Consider the following 19,024-nt stretch of genomic DNA (forward strand, 5'->3'; position numbering starts at 1 on the left):
AGGGGAAAGCTGGGCATGGTGGTTCACTCCTGTAATCCTAGCACTTTGGGAGGCCAAAGTAGGAGGATCGCTGGAGCCCTGGAGTTTGAGATCAGCCTGGGCAACTTGGTGAAACTCCATTTCTAAGAAAAAGAAAAATACAAAAAATTAGCCAGATGTAGTAGCATGTGCCTGTAGTCCCAGCTACTGGGGAGGTTGAGATGAGAGGATCACCTAAGCCTGGGAAGTCATAGCTGCAGTGAGCCATGATAGCACCAATGCACTCTAGCCCAGGTGACAGAGTGAGACCCTGTCTCAAGAAAAAAAAAAAAGAGAGAAAGATAGATTTCTCACACATGTAATTCTAGCACTTTGGGAGGCTGAGAGGAGAGGATCGCTTGAGCTCAGGAGTTCAAGATCAGCCTGGGCAACATGGTAAAATCCCACCTCTATCAAAAACATAAAAAATTAGCTGGTGCATGGTGGTGCACGCCTCTAGTCCCAGCTATTTGGGAGGCTAAGGTGGGAGGATCACTTCAGCCTGGAAGGCAGAGGCTGCAGTGAGCTGGGGTTGCACCATCACTGTATTCAGCCTGGGTGACAGAGCGAGATTCTATCTCAAAAAAAAAAAGCAAGTTTCTTAGGACAGGAAGGTGATTAGTGAGTAAAGATGGGCAACCCAGTATCTATAACAAAGCTCTTATTAGCATTTAAATAACCAGCTGATTTGTAGAAAGAGAATCTACATATGACAGTTATTTCTGCCAATAGCTATTACACATTATAAGCCAAGTAAGATACTAGTGCTATTTCCCAAATATTTCCTACTCCGTGACTTCCAAGTCCACACATTCACAATTGATTCCTTGTGTGGTGTGACTCATTTTGGCCAATGAACTGTAAGCAAAAGTAACATGAAATAATGTGTCATTCCTGTGCTGGAATTTAACTGTAGGAACAAGAGCCTCCAATCTTTTTCCCTTTGCCAAGACAGCCAGCAATATTCCTATCACGGCTGCTCTTTCGGCCGGAGTAAGAATGATGCAGAGCCTCTAGAAAATCTATGCTCTTTTTGACCACTTTGAGGTTATTAGCTACTACAGCATAACCTAGCTTATTCTGATACTGCTTGAAGATTTACCACCTGAAAATTTATATTTCAAAAGAAACAGACTAGTCTGATCTTCCCTCTTTTTAAAACATTTATATAAAACTGAACGATAAAATTTACAAAGGCTGTTCTTCCACAGAAGATGCCATTATTCTTTTGCCATTATTAAAGAATTATGTTAACTTAGAATACTGGATGCTACTCCCAGTCCCACTAACACAGTGGCTCCAAGATACGACCATGACCTTTTGGTCCATTTCCTCATCTGAAAAAAAAATGACAAAGCAAATGCTGCTTACACATTTGTGAAGCTTCAACAAGGTAACAACCTCTACGAAATGTAAATACATTGTTTATGTACTTTGTTCTGAGTATTGCATTCCTGCTGGGAGGGAAAAAGCAAAGGCAACTTACACAAAGAAGCAAGTCCCTTGGAAGGCAATTCTTGTGAAGAGAACTTTGCTTCTAGAGCAGCAGATTCTTCGATAAGATGTACCACTGTTATCAAGCTTTCTAAACCCAGGTACTAAACCAAAAGTTTAGTCTCTAATGAGAGACCAGGATGACTTGTGCCTTTTCTTCTTTTTGTTAAGACAAACTGGAAAGCAGATAGCTAGTAAAACAGACAGTTACATAAGAACTATTTTCAATAGCTGAAAGCTTTTGTTATCAACCCTAGATTATCTCAGGCACTAAACCAGTAAAACAGACTGCCCATAAATTGCTAAGGGGAGCAAATAGGCTGGCTAAAGAGGAAAACTAAATGAACTGCTCTCTTCCTCTATCCCACCCCCTCTAACCAGCTCCCATGTTTAACTTTTCATCAAAGCCACTTCTGAGGAAGCAACACTCTGAAAGTTTAGGCACAACACTTGTATTTCAGTCCTGGGCTGCTAAGTTCTTAATGTATGGTTTCTTTGGACAAATTACAACATCAAAGCCATTCCTCATCCTTAACTGGAGGTTCAAGTGAGATTATGCCTTGCCTATTCCAGCATTATGGAATGAAGTGCCACTTGGTTGAACTTAAATCCTCCAACATAGCATTACAGTGCCTGCCCTCCCTACTAGGATCTGGTTCCCATACATATAACCACTCTCAGTTTAGAGCTACTGCAATCCCTACATCCATTCACTGACTTATGCCATTCCTTCCAACTATAATGGTTTCCCAACTCTCACCTGCCTACCCTTTTATTTAAAAATCCACTCAACAGGGCTGGGCGCGGTGGCTCACGCCTGTAATCCCAGCACTTTGGAGGCTGAGGCGGGTGGATCACAAGGTCAAGAGATCAAGACCATCCTGGTCAACATGGTGAAACCCCATCTCTACTAAAAAAAAAAAAAAAATACAAAAAATTAGCTGGGCATGGTGGTGCGTGCCTGTAATCCCAGCTAAGCAGGAGGCTGAGGCAGGAGAATTGCCTGAACCCAGGAGGCAGAGGTTGTGGTGAGCCAAGATCACACCATTGCACTCCTTCCTGGGTAAGAAGAGCGAAACTCTGTCTCAAAAAAAAAAAAAAAAAAAATTCCACTCAACATGTCCCTCACCACCCCAGAACTGAACAACTCCAGCATTTTCTTTAAATAAATGAGTCTCATCCACACTGTGTTTACAATTATTCCTGAATAATTCCCCACAGGGGCCAACAGTGTTTTCTTAAAGTAGAGAAGAAAAATCTGTTAAATGAACACAGAACACATAGTTCATCATTCAGGAAAGCTACATATATTAACCACTGACACAGAAGCATAACTTGCATGCTATAAACAATAACTTACTCTGCAAAGTTAGAACTGGAAAAATTTTAAACAAAAGTTTAGTAATATTTCAAGATTAGAATAGTGATTCATCCCTGTCCTCAAGTGGTTTAGAGTTGGAAGAGAGGCAAAGTCATATATTATTTCAATCAAACTAAGGTCTATAGTGGATACACAAAGCTGAAAAGTACACAGCCAAAAAGCTGGTGGTCAAAGGCCTGCTAGTATCTGAAAGGTCAGTCAGAATAGGCAAAACAGACCTATTTCTAACATATGTATGAAAGAATGTGGTATTTTAAGGGTTCAAGTGTCTGACCAAAAAAAAGAAGTTTGAATGAAAGCACTGTCTACTATGGCTAGATTCATACACCACAGATTATTCTTTTTTTTTTTTTTAGATAGTCTTGCTCTGTGGCCAGGCGCCAGGCTGGATGGAGTACAGTGGCGGGATCTCGGCTCACTGCAACCTCCACCTCCCGGGTTCAAGCAATTCTCCTGCCTCAGCCTCCTGAGTAGCTGGGATTACAGGCGCACGCCACCACGCCCAGCTAATTTTTGTATTTCTAGTAGAGATGGGGTTTCACCATGTTGGCCAGGATGGTCTTGATCTCTTGACCTCGTGATCCGCCCGCCTCAGTCTCCCAAAGTGCTGGGATTACAGGCATGAGCCACTGCACCTGGCCACAGATTATTCTTTTATAGGTCAATTCCACCACCAGGAATGGACTCCAGACTACAAAAGTAATAAACTATGCACTACTATGGAAGACTAACTGCTCACTCACTGGACTAAAGCACTGCTCTCCTTTCTTTTTCTTTCTTTGTTTTTTTTTTTTTTTTTTTTTTTTTTAAGACAGGGTCTCATTCTGTTGCCCAAGCTAGAGTGCAGTGGCACGATCTCAGCTCCACCTCCTGAGTTCAAGCAATTCTCATGCAACATCCACCTCCCTGGTTCAGCTCTACCGCCTGGGCTCAAGCAATTCTCATGTCTCAGCCTCCCAAATAGCTGGGATTGCAAGTGCCCACCACCACACCTGGCTAATTTTGTGTATTTTTAGTAGACACAGGGTTTCACCATGTTGGCCAGGCTGATTTCAAACTCCTGGTCTCAAGTGATCTGCCCGCCTTGGCCTCCCAAAGTGCTAGGATTACAGGCGTCAGCCACCGTGCCTGGCCAAACCTCTGCTTCTGACTCCAATGGATTTAAGCAGCATTTAAAAGAGGTAGTCTCAAACTATGACACATTTTACCCCAGGACCACCTTCCCCAGCCCCTTGAGCTTCCCCTACAGTGGTAAGTAAACAGGGTATACCATGGTGCCAAAAAGAAATGGATTGTACCAGAAAAACTTAATATTAAAAAGACAAAAAGTTACAACTGCTAGCAAGGATGTGGAATATTTGGACTTCCCATATACTGCTTGTGGGAGTGCATGCTGGTACAACTTTTAAAACTGGCCATACTGACTAGAGTAGAATACTTTTTTTATGAACTGAACTGTGTCCACCTGAAATTCTTATTTTGAAATCCTAATCCTCAATACTTCAGAATGTGACTTATTTGGAGACAGGGCCTTTAAAGAGGTAACTGAGGTTAAGTAACGTCATGAGGGTGGGCCTCAATCCAATATGACTGGTCTCCTAAATGAATTAGGACACAGACAATACAGAGGAAAGATCATGCGAAGATATAGGGAAGAGAAGACAGTCATATACAAACCAAGAAGAGGCTTCAGAAGAAACCAATCTTGCCAACAGTTTGACCTCAGATTTCTAACCTTCAGAATTGAGAAAATAAATGTCTGTTTAAGCCACTCTATCTGTGATACTTGTTATGGCAGCCCTAGCAAATGAATACAGACACATACCCTAAAACTCAGTCTTTTTACTTAAATACATTATGATATATCACATAATACTACTGAGCAATGAAAACTCCAGTTACAACTGCACACAACAACATAAAGCCTCACAAACAACACTGAGTCAAAGAAACTAGATAGAGAAGAATACACAGTGTATGATTCCATTTACACAAAATCCAAATCAGGCAAAATTAGTCTACAGTTCTAGAGATCAGAAGACTCACTACCCAAGCATCAGGAGATGATAATGACTTAAAGGAGATATAAGAGGGCCTTTGGGTTTGTAAAAATTCCCCAAGCTGTTCACTTATTTGTGCACTTTTCTGTATATATGTATGTCTACTAAAATAAAGAAATGATAAATTACTTCAAAATACAGGCAATAATGTGCTTATCCAGTGTTACCATGGCAAATAAACCTTACTCTGGAGCTGGATGCATCAGGTTCCTCACTTGTTACCAATAAACATTTGAAAAATACAGCTATTCCCATGATCCCTAGCTTCTCCTCATTCAGTATCTACTATGAGAAGTATCACATGTCACAAGACCCAAGAGTGTCCAGTCTCCTCCACAGTTAAATTCTCACTCATTTTTGGGGAGAGTTCAATTTCTTTTCTTTTTCCTTTTTTTTTTTTTGAGACAGAGTCTTGCTCTGCCCCCCCATGCTGGAGTGCAATGGCATGAACACGTATCACTGCAGCCTTAAACTCCTGGAATCAAGCAATGCTCTCATCTTGGCCTCCCACACACCTGGAACCACAGGTGTACTACCATACCCATCTAATTTTTTTCTTCTTCTTTGTAGAGATGGGATTTCACTTTGTTGCCCAGACTGGTATTGAACTCCTGGGCTCAAGCAATCCTCCCGCCTCACCCTCCCAAAGTGCTAGGATTACAGGCATGAGCACTTTTATAAGGCGTGAAATGATGTGGTCTTTAGGGCACTCGCGTACAACGGAAAGGCAGGATGGTACATCAGAAAGAGCACTGAGCTAAAAGACCTAGACTGACATGCCAGCTGAGCCACCAGAGCATCCACCCTCAGCTATCTAAGGCAGATACACAGAACAGTTGTGAGCACCAAATAAAATCAAATGTAAACTACAAGCACCACAGAAATATTAAAAAGCATTTAAAGGCAAATGTTGTGTAGGAAGGTTTCTACAAAATCTTACTGCTCTTTTAACAACCACCAACATGGTGCAGGTCAGAGGATTTAAGAGTGGGTTTTAGATGATCTGTAGTTATCTCAGGGATCCCCCTATCTGTAAGTGCATGGGAGAACTGCTGGTAGGCAGACTGAATATCATATACAAGGGATGCTATTTTTCATAAAGTTTATGCTGGGTTATTTAAGGTTAATTCATAGCGGCTTTGTAACTATGTACTCTCAAATAATTCAAACTAAAAAGTTTATCAAATGGAAACCAACTTTTTATTACACTTATATTCCAATATTGGAAATAAATGATACAACTATTTATTTCACTAAGTAATTTTTAAAGGACTCCTGTTCTGAAATGGTTAATGCCCAGGAGAAAGAACCAAAGCTGGAAAGGAAAGGCTGAGGGAGAAGAGAGAACCTTTCCTTTTTCTGGCAGTAGCCATACAAGTAAGACCAACTAAGAGACAAGCAAGGCTGGAGAATTCCTAAACTGCCCTGTTCCCAGGCTTCCCTTAATAGGTTCCCTCGGATTTGCTTGGTCCCAACTGTAGGCAGCTCCAAGCTACCAGAAGTGGACAACAGAATCGGGCAAACTGATCTCCTCAGCAGTGATGAAATCACCAAAACAGAGACTCCAGACCCCATGAATTAAGTACTACATCTTCAAGCAAATGAACAAGGCCAATACTGTAGGTCAGCATTGGAACCAATTTCCAAGCTTTCTTCCTCCCCCAAGGAGATATTTTGCAAGTAGCTATTCTTAAATATGTTCTTGTAATCACAGCCTCGGATACTAAAATTGAAACTGGCAACAGACACTGCTAAAATGCCTGTTTTGATTTCACTCGCCACATCACTTTCACCTCTGATTCACAAATCGCAGTGACCACAATCACCATTAAGAAATGTTTTAAAAATAAGTTTTAAAACACAAATACAAATTATTTTTTGTCTTTAATGCCATATGGAGTAAGCGGAAAAACAGAAGAGAGGGAAGATGTGAGAGCAAATAACTGAAAAGATCAACACATTGCACAATGTTTCTGCAGCAAACTGCAGAGGAGCATAGAGATCTATTAGATAATATTAACAGATAAGCGTGCAGTAACACAAAGGAATGGATGCCAGAATACGATGAGAGCTAAGAGTCATCAACAGAAAGCCAACAGCTAAAAAATACGCAGGGAGGTGGGGAGTTCATTTCTAGAGCTTCAGTTGCCTTCAGAAGAAGACATTTAGTGCCAAGGGGAACCTCTGTTTAGTCTTATTCAGGAGGACTTCTAAACCTTATCTCCCCAGGAAAAGCCTGCCTACAGCTCCAAATCCAGTATCTGGTCAAACCTATTTCAGCTGTATTTGTTTAATTATATGAATGGGGAGTTAGATATTTTATCATAGGAAAAACTAAAATATTTGTGTCAAATGCCAGAGAGGAATGTGCATAAGACAACTGTCATATTTGTGTGGTCTGTGTTTGCTACATCTCTGCATACAAAGGCTAATGCCAAGGGCCGGGCGCGGTGGCTCAAGCCTGTAATCCCAGCACTTTGGGAGGCCGAGGCGGGTGGATCACGAGGTCAAGAGATTGAGGCCATCCTGGTCAACATGGTGAAACCCCGTCTCTACTAATACAAAAAATTAGCTGGGCATGGTGGCGCGTGCCTGTAATCCCAGCTACTCAGGAGGCTGAGGCAGAATTGCCTGAACCCAGGAGGCAGAGGTTGCAGTGAGCCGAGATCGCGCCATTGCACTCCAGCCTGGGTAACGAGCGAAACTCTGTCTCAAAAAAAAAAAAAAACAAAAACAAAGGCTAATGCCAAATGTAAGAGCAAAAACGTTATTAGTGAAGATCTCTTTGAGGACATATTCAAAGCTAATCAAATAAGCAAAACTTTTTGGCCTCACTTGGCAGTAGGGTCAGAAAACTGATTCAAAGCCACACTTTACTATCAAGCATTGTTCTCTGATTACAGGGTTTGGGAGCTTAGGCACAGTTGGCACAAAAAAAAGAAAAACAAAATTGCCCCAAGTGGTTGCTAACTACCTAGAAGGTTATACTAATAAAACTATTTTTAAAGTATTTTCTGTATTCCGCCCTTCTGTTTACTAATGTTCTACCACAAATGTAAAATCCAAATCTCTTAAAGAAGGGAATCTAGAAAGTTGTGGAAGATAGAGCAGCACAGCTTTTCTACCTAGAATGGTACTGAAACTATGGCTGGTACAGTATCAGTGCTACATTAAACTTTCTTCCCAGCTGAAGAAAAAAATCCAGCATGCCAAATGTATCTTTGCTCAAAGATATTGCAGTGCAACGTTAATGGCAGTGACACAGACTACCTCTTGAGTGAACAAAAAATGCCACTAGAGTTGGCCAGGCAAGATGACTCACACCTGTAATCCCAGCACTTTGGGAGGCTGAGGTGGGCAGATCACCTGAGGTCAGGAGTTCGAGACCAGCCTGACCAACACAAAGAAACCCCATGTCTACTAAAAATACAAAATTAATCAGGCATGGTGGTGCATGCCTGTAATCCCAGCTACTCAGGAGGCTGAGGCAGGAGAATTGCTTGAACCAGGGAGACAGAGGTTGCGGTGAGCAGAGACTGCGCCATTGCACTCCACCCTGGACAACAAGAGTGAAACTCCATCTCAAAAAAATAAAATAAAATGCCACTAGAGCAAAAAGAGAAACAAGTTGAGTGCTGAAGGTTACTTTTTAAAAGATGAGATTAATTAGAAACTGTAACATTATCTTCTACACTCTCTGGAGAGCAAGCCATATATACAAATGCTGTTGTTAAAATTAACAAAGTCTTAAAGTTAGCCAGAGCACCAGCCTTTGGATTACTACTGATTCACTGGCAGAGATGAGAAAATAACTCTTTCAAAAAGCCTGGAGTTCTACCGCCAAATCATTCCACAACAGAATTTCTGGCCAAGATTATTCACCTTTTAAAAATTCCTTGAGGACAGGAACCATGCCTATCTCCCTGAGTCAATATCCCGCAATGCCTGATACATTGCTGATACTCAATGAATACTCAAAATACTTCATGAATGAATAAAAAGGTGTCTATCATTACTCTCCTCTAAACTCAAACATTATATAAAGCTACAGTACTTATTACTCACTTAAATATTTTAGGCTGGGTAGCAAAATTTTTAAAAAAGGACACATTTGAATACAACAGGATTGTGAACACTAAGCTTTAGCTTAGCCAGTCCCTTCAAAAGTACTCCTAACTCACCTTCCAGTTCTTAAACTCAAATCTGAACAAACTTCCCAAGTTTGAAGAGAGAAACACACTAAGAGGAGATTTTATTAATCCATGGATGAGAAATCATGTGCCTCATCAGCTGCTTAAGTCACAAGGAAGAGACAAGAGCCTGTTCTTTAGGAAACCAAAGATGCAGTATTTTCAACAGGAAAGAACCAACTGGCTGGACAGCCATCAACTAAGGTTGTAAGAAAGGTTCACGAAGAAGGCTTGCCAGGCCTACGTGCGAAATTTTTCAAACCTCAATTAAGTACCCTGCCAGTATTAAAGAGCTCCTAATTCGGTGATAGTGCACTACAACATGCATGATAAGTCGCAAATGGCATTTCTTATAGCTTTAAGGTAGAACTGATGCTACCAGAAAGACTTTCGAATGACATCAATAGAAAGAAAGGAGGCGGTGGGAGGCAGGGAGGTACAGATACCAGGTGGCAAAAGATAAACCACCAAGCTTCGGGGGCACGTGAAAGCAGTATAACCTAGAAATTGAATACACTGCTCTGGACTCTGACTGCCTAGGCTTGAAACTCTGCTTCATAACTTATTAGCTGTGTGGCCTTGGTCAAATGACTTAACCTCTCTGTTCTTCAACTTCCCACTCTGTTAAGTGGGCACAACAGTGGTACTTCAGAAGATTTATGTTTTCTTTCAACAAAGGGTAAGCATAATGATCTGTTAAAAGGTCTTGCCACGCTGCCTAGCATACAATAAAAACTCAAATGCTTGCTGTCCGTATTCTCAATATTCCCCTTATGAACCATTAGGTAACAAGACTAAAATGAATGCAGAAAGAGGCCCCCAACACGATCGGAATGGAAACACAACTCTACATCCAACTACCATCTTTCCTCAAATGAGTTGAAAAACTTACCTCAGGATTTACCGTAACATGCCTAGGACAAAAAGCTCCCCGTCTCCCAGCGCCAGAGGCACTTCAATGTACACAAGTATCAAGCCGAGCCCAGCGCACGTGACCTGACTTACTGCCTTGACTCAGTTGCCGTCAGGAAACCTCTCCCACTAACAGGGTCAGGCTGTTCAACTGAAGAGCCGGAGAGGAACGCGCGGCTCGGCCCAAGCGCCTGTGACCCATGCCCGCCAGGTGGGCACAGCGGCCGGCAGGGTGGGCTCCGACACCCTCCGGCTCGCCGCGCTAAGGAACTCCACCGGCTAGCGCGTCCTGCCGCGGCGCAGGGCAGCCCAAGTCAGGGAATCCTCTCGGGTCTCTGAGATCGACACCAACAGTAAATAGAGCGTCCGAGACTGGCGGCCGGGGTCGGCAACCCCGCCAGAGGTCACACCCGACGACCTCCGACCTCTCCAAGCCGGGCGGGGTCCGGGCCTGCTCCGGGGACCCGAGCGATGCCGAGTTTCCCCGCGAGGCCAGGGCTGGGCCAGGAGTCTGCCCAGGAGGACAGGGAGGACGCGAGGCCCTGGCGACCAAGGGGCTGAAGAGGGGGATGGGGCCAGGCCGCCGGCCGGGCTGGGCCCGCTGCTTACCGCGGCCGCTGCGCTGGAGGCTCTGGGCCGGGCGCGTAGCGAGGGCTCCCGCCGAGGAGGAGACTCAACGGAGGACAAAAGTGGGGAGGTCCAAGCTCCTGTTCCAGCGAACTCTCCTGAGCTCTCCAAGCCGCCAACTCCGTCGCTGCCGCCGCCTCAGGCTTTATGGCCAAGACTCCAAGCCCGCTCCCACTTCCGCCACCGCCGCCGCCCCGAGCGGAAGTACCTGTCACGAGACGCTCGACGCCAGAGCGAGGAGGAGGAGTCCCGTCTCAACCTTGCGTCACGTTCACGTTCCGGCTGCTTCGGGCCTGAGCCTGGGTCACGTGCTACAAACATGTCTGCCCCCAGATGATTGTCCCCATCTTTGAGGCTTGTACAAGGAGCAGGACGGCGCCATGTTGGACCCACAGACGGATTCCCTCAGCCATCCCTCCTTACTCCAGAATAAAGAATGCCGGCGAAGAGAGGACGAGGGGTAAACTGGCCATTCCAGTTGTGTCCTTCTTCGGAAGACATCATTTATCCTTACTTTAACCACTTAAGCAAAGATTATTAGCACCATTTTACAAATAAGGAACTGAGACCCAGCATATCAGGTCAGTTGGTCTAGCTCAACACAGAAACTGGTGGAGCAGGGTTTTGAACCAAGGTCTGTCTGATGCCAATGTGTGTTATCCTTCTAGTAGACTGTAAATGACTACAGCAATTGTGTGGCTCGGTGATAGAGACACTTAAAAGAAAGACACTTTGGCTGGCAGAGGAGAGAGCCCACGAAAATGGAAAAATAGCTAAGCCTCTCTGAACTTAGTCTTAAAGAAGATGTGACAAAGATGGACCTAGTAGAACTCCTCTTGCAAGCATGGAGCAGCCTCGCAAGCACCAGCCTCATCTGAACACATCAGGATCCACTCAGAACTTTTGTCCACATCTTCAACAATGCACTTTCATAGTCATTTCTTATCTTGGTTCATTCAAACTCCATTCTTTCAATTGTTCCATCTAAAAACCTTGCAACTGTTACGGTAGATAAGTAGTCAGACCTGAGCAGGGCAGGAGATGGGCCATTCCCCCACCAGCAATGTGAGACAACCATCAAGTAGTGGTCAGGTGGTTGTTAAGCTGTCACTCTAAAACAATAGGTTGTTGCAGCCAGAACTGGGGAAAGGCAGTCTCCCAATAGATAGAAACACCTGAAGCTGGTGGTCAGCAGCTTCCTGATAAGATTTCAGGAGTTGAATGGTCTGGGTAAAAAAAAAAAATCTTAGGAGCTAGGAGAGCAGTCTCAAGCCTGAGATGGTACAATGTCTGGGGTTTCCCCTACTTTTTCAACTAAAATTGGCTCTTTCCCCAAAAACCTCACAATCTATTCTCCTGTTTTCTCTATGTGTATTCTGAAATGGCCTTGCATACCATCTGCCTCTGGGGTAAGTCTACTCTTTCTCTGCTTTCACTTTGCATGTGCCCAGGTGTTGGAGACCAGCTTGGGCAACATAACAAGACTGTTTCTTCCAAAAGATAAATAAAAAAGAAAAGAGAAGGCACATATCTACATCAGACCTCTGCAGTTGTACTTCTCTGCTTGAAAAGTTGTCCCTCCAGGTATCTGCTTAGCCACTCCCTCACTTTCCTCTGGTCTTGACTTTAAAGTAAACTTTTCAGTAAAATAGCCTTCCCTATTTAAAACTGAAGTCCCTTTCTCTGTCACCGCAACACACACAAAAAAATTGCCATCTCCCTTACTGCTTTCTCCTTTTTTTTTTTTTTGTAATAGAGGAGGTCTTACTATGTTACTCAGGCAGTCTTGAACTCCTGGTGTTGAATAATCCTGCCAACTCAGCCTCCCAAAGTTTTTCCTCTTACATTACTCACTTATTTGCATAGTGTCTGCCTTCCCCACTAGAATGGCAGCTCCATAAGGGCAGCTATTTTTGTGTTTCATTCACCAAGATAATCCCTGATTCTTGAAACAGTGTTAGGGTATAGTAGGTGCTCAATATGTACAATTTACAGAGTATTCAAGGGAATGGAAACTGAAAATAGTTTCGAAGGTCAAGAGTTATAATAATTCCATCCCATTCTGCAGCCAATCAAAATTCTAGGCTTGAAGATAAAGTAGCAACTAGGAACGCAGTAGTCCTCATCCCCAGGTTTGGCAGGGCCAACTGCAGGATTTGAGTATCCAAGTCCTAGAACCAATCCACCACAGATAGCAAGGGACAACTACTATACCAGAAAAGGCAGAGCGCAAACCTAAAATGGGACATGTGGGCCCCCAGCCTTCTAAGAGGACTTCTGAGAAGGCTATTCAGATGCAAACATGGGGTATTTCCTGTGGGAAAGAAAGGATGACTTAGAAGAAACCTATATGAGCCAAGAAGGTAGAGCCAGGAGCTACAGATAATCATTCCCAGGGAGCAGGAGGGGACTCGAATCAAGAAACTGGCATCATGTACCTGGCTGGATTTCAGAAATACTATGACCCAGTGGCAGCTATCACTCCTGTTTTTCCCCCTTTTGAACAGAAGTGTCTACTCTGCTTATGTTCTGTATGCTGGGTCTGTGGAGAGCAGATAACGCCTCTAGCTCACAGACCTTCAGAGGAACAGTACTCAGAACTGTTCTTAAGGAATTATATCTGAGGAACTCATCACACCTTGACCTGATTTGCATGACAGGACCCATTTTGAGCCAATGACGTATTGGGATTGAGACTTTCAGGGTCCTTGGAAGGAGTTAAGTAGAGCAGGTCCTCCAATAACATCATTTCAGTTATAACATTGATGAAGAAAAAATGATTCCTGGCTGGGGCCCCTGTCTGTGTAGTTAGCACTCTTCCCCATGTCTGTGTTTTCCTTGGTTCCTCTGGTTTCCTCCCACATTCCAAAGATGTGCCCTTTAGGCGAATTGGCGTGTCTGAATTGTCCCAGTTTGAGTACATGTGCATGTGTGTGTGTGTGTGTGTACACACACCTGTGTGCAATGGGATGGCATCCTGTACAGGGTTGGTTCCTGTCCTGAGCTTCCAGAATAGATTCTGGCCACCTGTGACCCTGAGATGGAATAATTGGATAAATACTTATCTTGCCCATTTTCATTAATCTGTCTTAAATGTATATATAGTTCACATTTACTTTAATATTTAATATTAGAAGTATTTTGGTCTTTACCAGCCTGGCCAACATAGTGAAACCCCGTCTCTACTAAAAGTACAAAAATTAGCCAGGTGTGGTGGCATGTGCCTGTAATCCCAGCTACTGGGGAGACTGAGGCAGGAGAATCACTTGAATCCAGGAGGTGGAGATTGCAGTGAGCCGAGATTGCACCACTGTACTCCAGCCTCGGCGACAAAGCTAGACTTCGTCTCAAAGCAAACAAACAAAAAATACGTGTTTTGAGCATTATTTATACGTTTGGTGATGTATTTGTGCCCAGAAATATGATGTAGAAACTTAACTATTGTTCCTATCAGTTAACCTATAAGAAAATTTATTTCGTCATACATTATTTCACTTGAAGTTGCAGTTTTCAAGAACCTATGGATGATGTTCAGTGAGGATTTACCTTATATTTTGAACCTGGAAGAAATAGAAATAATTTGTATCCAGAAGGTTCACCATGGTAGATTAAAGATGGTGGCAAGTTCTTTGCTCTTCCTTTCTTTTAGATGTGGAGTCGTCTTCCCTCCCTTTGAATCTGGGCTGGTGACTTGTTTGACTGGTAGAATGTAGCGTAAATGACATCCTATGACTTCCAAGGCTAGATCACATGAAGCCTTACAGCTTTTGCCCAGAGCTCTTGAAATGCTTAAGTAGTAGAAGCTCCTTCTCAAAAAAACAGCCTCCATACTGTGAGAAGCCCAAACCATGCATAGACACTCCTGTCAATAGTCCCAGCTGACCTCTCAGTCAGCAGCCAGCATCATCTGCTAGCCATGTAACTGAGCCATTTGGGACATCAAGCCACGGCGAGGCTTCAAATGACTGCAGCTCCAGCCAAAAGCTGACTGCAACCACACAAGAGGTCCTAAGTAAAAATTACCTTATAGTTGAACCCAGCCAACCTACAGAACCATGAGTTGTTAAGAATTTGTGTTTTAAGCTGTGTTCTGGGGTGCTTTTTTACATAGCAATAGATAAACCAGAATAGGACCTATACAAAATGAAGGGGAAGGGAAGAGTTGTATAAAACACCTTCAGTAGAACAGGTGGGTGGGAACAGATCCCAGAGTTGTCAGGGAAATGACATGATCACAGCTGGGTTTTTTTGTTTGTTTGTTTTTTGAGGTGGAGTTTCACTCTTGTTGCCCAGGTTGGAGTACAGTGGCGCGATCTCAGCTCACTGCAACCTCCATCTCCTGGATTCAAGAGATTCTCCTGTCTCAGCCTCCTGAGTAGCTGGGATTACAGGCATACGCCACCACGCCTGGCTAATTTTGTGTTTTTAGTAGAGATGGGGGTTTTTCCATGTTGGTCAGGCTGGTCTCAAACTCCTGACCTCGTGATCTACCCACCTTGGGATTACAAGCATGAGCCACCACACCTGGCCAATCGCAGCTGCTTTAAAAGTGCTGTAGTAACTTGGTGTCTTGTAGGAGGTGAGGCTGGAGGTTCAGGGACTAGGTGAGCAGGGAGGAAGCCTAAGCTGGGACTAGATGTGAGGTTGGGTCCAGAGGGAAAGGTAGGGATTGTTACTTATTGAAATAAATGGGTCATGGGCGAGACCTGGTATTATTTGGATGAGCTTGAGAGGCCAGAGGGAGAAGGACATTGGACCCTGGACAGAGGGATAGCATTTTGTGTCGCTGTAAATGAATACTTGAGGCCAGGAGTTGTGGCTCACATCTGTAATCTCAGCACTTTAGGAAGCCAAGGCAGGAGGATTGCTTGAGCTCAAGAGTTCCAGACCAGCCTAAGCTACATAGCAAGACTTCATTTCTACTAAAAAATTTTAAAATTACCCAGGTGTGGTGGGGCCCCCAGGTACTCAGGAGGCTGAAGTGGGAGGACTGATTGAGCCTGGCAGGCAGAGATTACGGTGAGCTATGATGGCATCAGCCTTGGTGACATCATACAGGCCTCTGCCACCATGCCCGGCTAATTTTTATATTTTTAATAGAGACGGGGTTTCACCATGTTGGACAGGCTGGGCTCGAACTCCTGAGTTCAAGTAATCTGCCCTCCTCAGCCTCCCAAAGTGCTGAGATTACAAGAATGAGCCATTGCACCTGGCCTGGGATCACACTTCAACATGAGATTTTGGGGGCACAAACAAACCATATCCAAAGCACAGCAGATAGGTTGGAGGAGGTTAGGAGTGAGAAGTTCAATTTTGGAAATGCTGAGACAAAGGATTTCTGTGGACATCCAAGTGGAGATAGGGAGGAAGCAGTTAAACATTTTGGTCTAAGGCAGAGTTGGAAGTTGGGTTTCTTCAGGGTAGCCTGGGCTGAAAATAGAAATTTGAGAGTAGATGGAAATGGGCTGGGCACGGTGGCTCACACCTGTAATCCTAACACTTTGGGAGGCTAAGGCAGGTGGATCACGAGGTCAGGAATTCGAGACCAGCCTGGCCAACATGGTGAAACCCCTCTACTAAAAACACACACACAAAAATTAGCCATATGTGGTGGTGTGCACCTGTAATCCCAGCTACTCTGGAGGCTGAGGCAGAAGAATTGCTTGAAACCAGGAAGCGGAGGTGGTGGTGAGCAGCGATCACGCCACTGCACTCCAGCCTAGGAGACCGAGCAAGACTCCATCTCAAAATAAATAAATAAATAAAAGACAGAGTAGATGCGGGCCGGGCGCGGTGGCTCACACCTGTAATCCCAGCACTTTGGGAGGCCGAGGCGGGAGGATCACGAGGTCAAGAGATCGAGACCATCCTGGTCAACATGGTGAAACCCCGTCTCTACTAAAAATACAAAAAGTTAGCTGGGCACAGTGGTGCGTGCCTGTAATCCCAGCTAGTCAGGAGGCTGAGGCAGGAGAATTGCCTGAACACGGGAGGCGGAGGTTGCGGTGAGCTGAGATCGCGCCATTGCACTCCAGCCTGGGTAATAAGAGTGAAACTCCGTCTCAAAAAAAAAAAAAGACAGAGTAGATGGAAATGAAAGTAATGGGTGTGAACAGGATTGCCCATAGAGAAAGTGGAGAAGTACCTCACTACAGGTCAGTTCTTTCAAAAATGATTTACTGAGAATCTGCTATGTGCTAGGCTTTGTTAGGTTCTAAGGACACGAGAAAAACAAGGCCCCTGATGTCAAGACCCTTACTACTTAGTGTGGTACACAATGTATAAACACATACACACACGGGCGCATGCGTGCACAATTTTCGTTAGAATTTCTATCAATGGGGAACTGGTGAAAAAGTCCGGTACATCTAGACAATGGAATACTATGCAACTATAAAAAAAAAATGAGAATTCTCCATATATTGGTATGGAAAGATCTCCAAGAGATATTGTTACATGATAAAGCCAGATGCAGAAGAGTATATATCATATGCTTTAAAAAGTGAAGAGTAAGGACACACTTCGGCAACTAATAAAAATGGTTATCTGAAAAAAAAAGTGGTTATCTGGTATATCAATTAAAATCAGAGAAGTAGAAGCACTGTGAGTGATGAGAGTGAGGAATTAATGGAAGGGGTTAGAACTTACTGAATTGTGGGAGTTGGTAGAAAGTCTACACAGGCTGTTGCTTCTGTGTCTAGTGTTGAGCCCAACATCAGCCACTTCAGATCAGTTATACCAGCATTGAGGAATAAAAGCTGGATGTGAATCAGAATAATGACACACTGGGCCCAATGAGGATAACAAGAGCCACCCATGAGGACCAACTGGGAGCCTTATCTGTCTCTCATCACTTCTAAGTTCAGTGCCATGAATGGGTGAGCAGCAGCAGAACCCAACACTTTTCATCCAGAGCTGCACACGTACTTGGGCCAGGATTCAGAGAAGCCAAAGGAGGAGAGCTGGTGGGGGCTGTAGGAGATGCACTTCTGGGTTGGCACCCTTTGCCAACAAGTCTAGTGACACAATGTATGAGCTGCCCCATTGCCTGGCATGCTGCATGACCTTCAGAGTATTAAAAATATCAGCCGGGCATGATGGCTTATGCCTGTAATCTTAGCACTATGGGAGGCTGAGGCGAGTGGATCACCTGAGGTCAGGAGTTCAAGACCAGCCTGGCCAACATGGCAAAAACTCGTCTCTACTTAAAAAATACAAAAAAAAGTAGCCAGACGTGGTGGCGGGCACCTGTAATCCCAGCTACTTGGGAGGCTGAGGCAGGAGAATTGCTTGAACCCAGGAGGTGGAGGTTGCAGTGAGCCAAGATTGTACCATTGCACTCCAGCCTAGACAACAGAGTGAGACTGTCTAAAAAAAAAAAAAAAAAAAAATCACTGCTGTTAGAGAATTCTGGTAAATGTAGCTTAGTTGACATAGCACAAAGCCACTATACTACATCTGAAAATGGGACAGGAAAGGGAGCTAGGTTTTTCTGTGGACGTAAGTTTATATATGTTGAAGTTTCAACCTTGATATATAATTAACTATTAAATATTTTAAGTTTTTCTAAAAAAAAAATCCATAATGTGATCATCGGGCACAGTGGCTCATGCCTGTAATCCCAGCACTTCGGGAGGCTGAGGCGGGAAGATCATGAGGTCAGAAATTCAAGACCAGCCTGGCCAAGATGGTGAAACCCCATCTCTACTAAAAATACAAAAAAAATTAGCTGGGTATGGTGGTGGGCACCTGTAGTCCCAGCTACTCGAGAGGCTGAGGCAGGAAAATCGCTTGAACCTGGAAGGCGGAGGTTGCAGTGAGCTGAGATCGCACCACTGCACTCCAGCCTGGGCAACAGAGCAAGACTCCATTAAAAAAAAAAAAAAAAAAAAGGCCGGGCGCGGTGGCTCAAGCCTGTAATCCCAGCACTTTGGGAGGCCGAGGCGGGTGGATCACGAGGTCGAGAGATCGAGACCATCCTGGTCAACATTGTGAAACCCCGTCTCTACTAATACAAAAAAATTAGCTGGGCACGGTGGCGCGTGCCTGTAATCCCAGCTACTCAGGAGGCTGAGGCAGGAGAATTGCCTGAACCCAGGAGGCGGAGGTTGCGGTGAGCCGAGATCGCGCCATTGCACTCCAGCCTGGGTAACAAGAGCGAGACTCCGTCTCAAAAAAAAAAAAAAAAAAAAAAAAATCCGTAATGTGATCAATGAGATGCAGACAATAAAACAGTGTTGCAGAACAGTGATGGAGGTGAAGGTGAGGAGAGGTGACTTAGACAGAGGTGGCCAGGAAGGTCTCTCTGAGGAAATGACTTTTTTTGGAGACAGAATCTTACT

The 19,024-nt window shown here is 44.2% G+C and overlaps 1 protein-coding gene across 1 annotated transcript in view; it reads right to left on the reverse strand.

The window, feature by feature from the left end:
* Positions 1-10,875, reverse strand: part of RAB7A (RAB7A, member RAS oncogene family) — a 79,389-nt gene extending 68,514 nt beyond the window's left edge. The window contains exon 1 of the mRNA XM_012435380.2: positions 10,665-10,875. The gene's annotated coding sequence lies outside the window, so the exon portion shown is untranslated. The remainder of the gene's footprint in view (positions 1-10,664) is intronic.
* Positions 10,876-19,024: the final 8,149 nt, after the last annotated feature.

Source organism: Aotus nancymaae, unplaced genomic scaffold, assembly GCF_030222135.1.
Source record: "Aotus nancymaae isolate 86718 unplaced genomic scaffold, 86718_ANA_hifiasm-v0.15.2.pri h1tg000046l, whole genome shotgun sequence".
Classification (NCBI taxonomy): Eukaryota; Metazoa; Chordata; class Mammalia; order Primates; family Aotidae; genus Aotus; species Aotus nancymaae.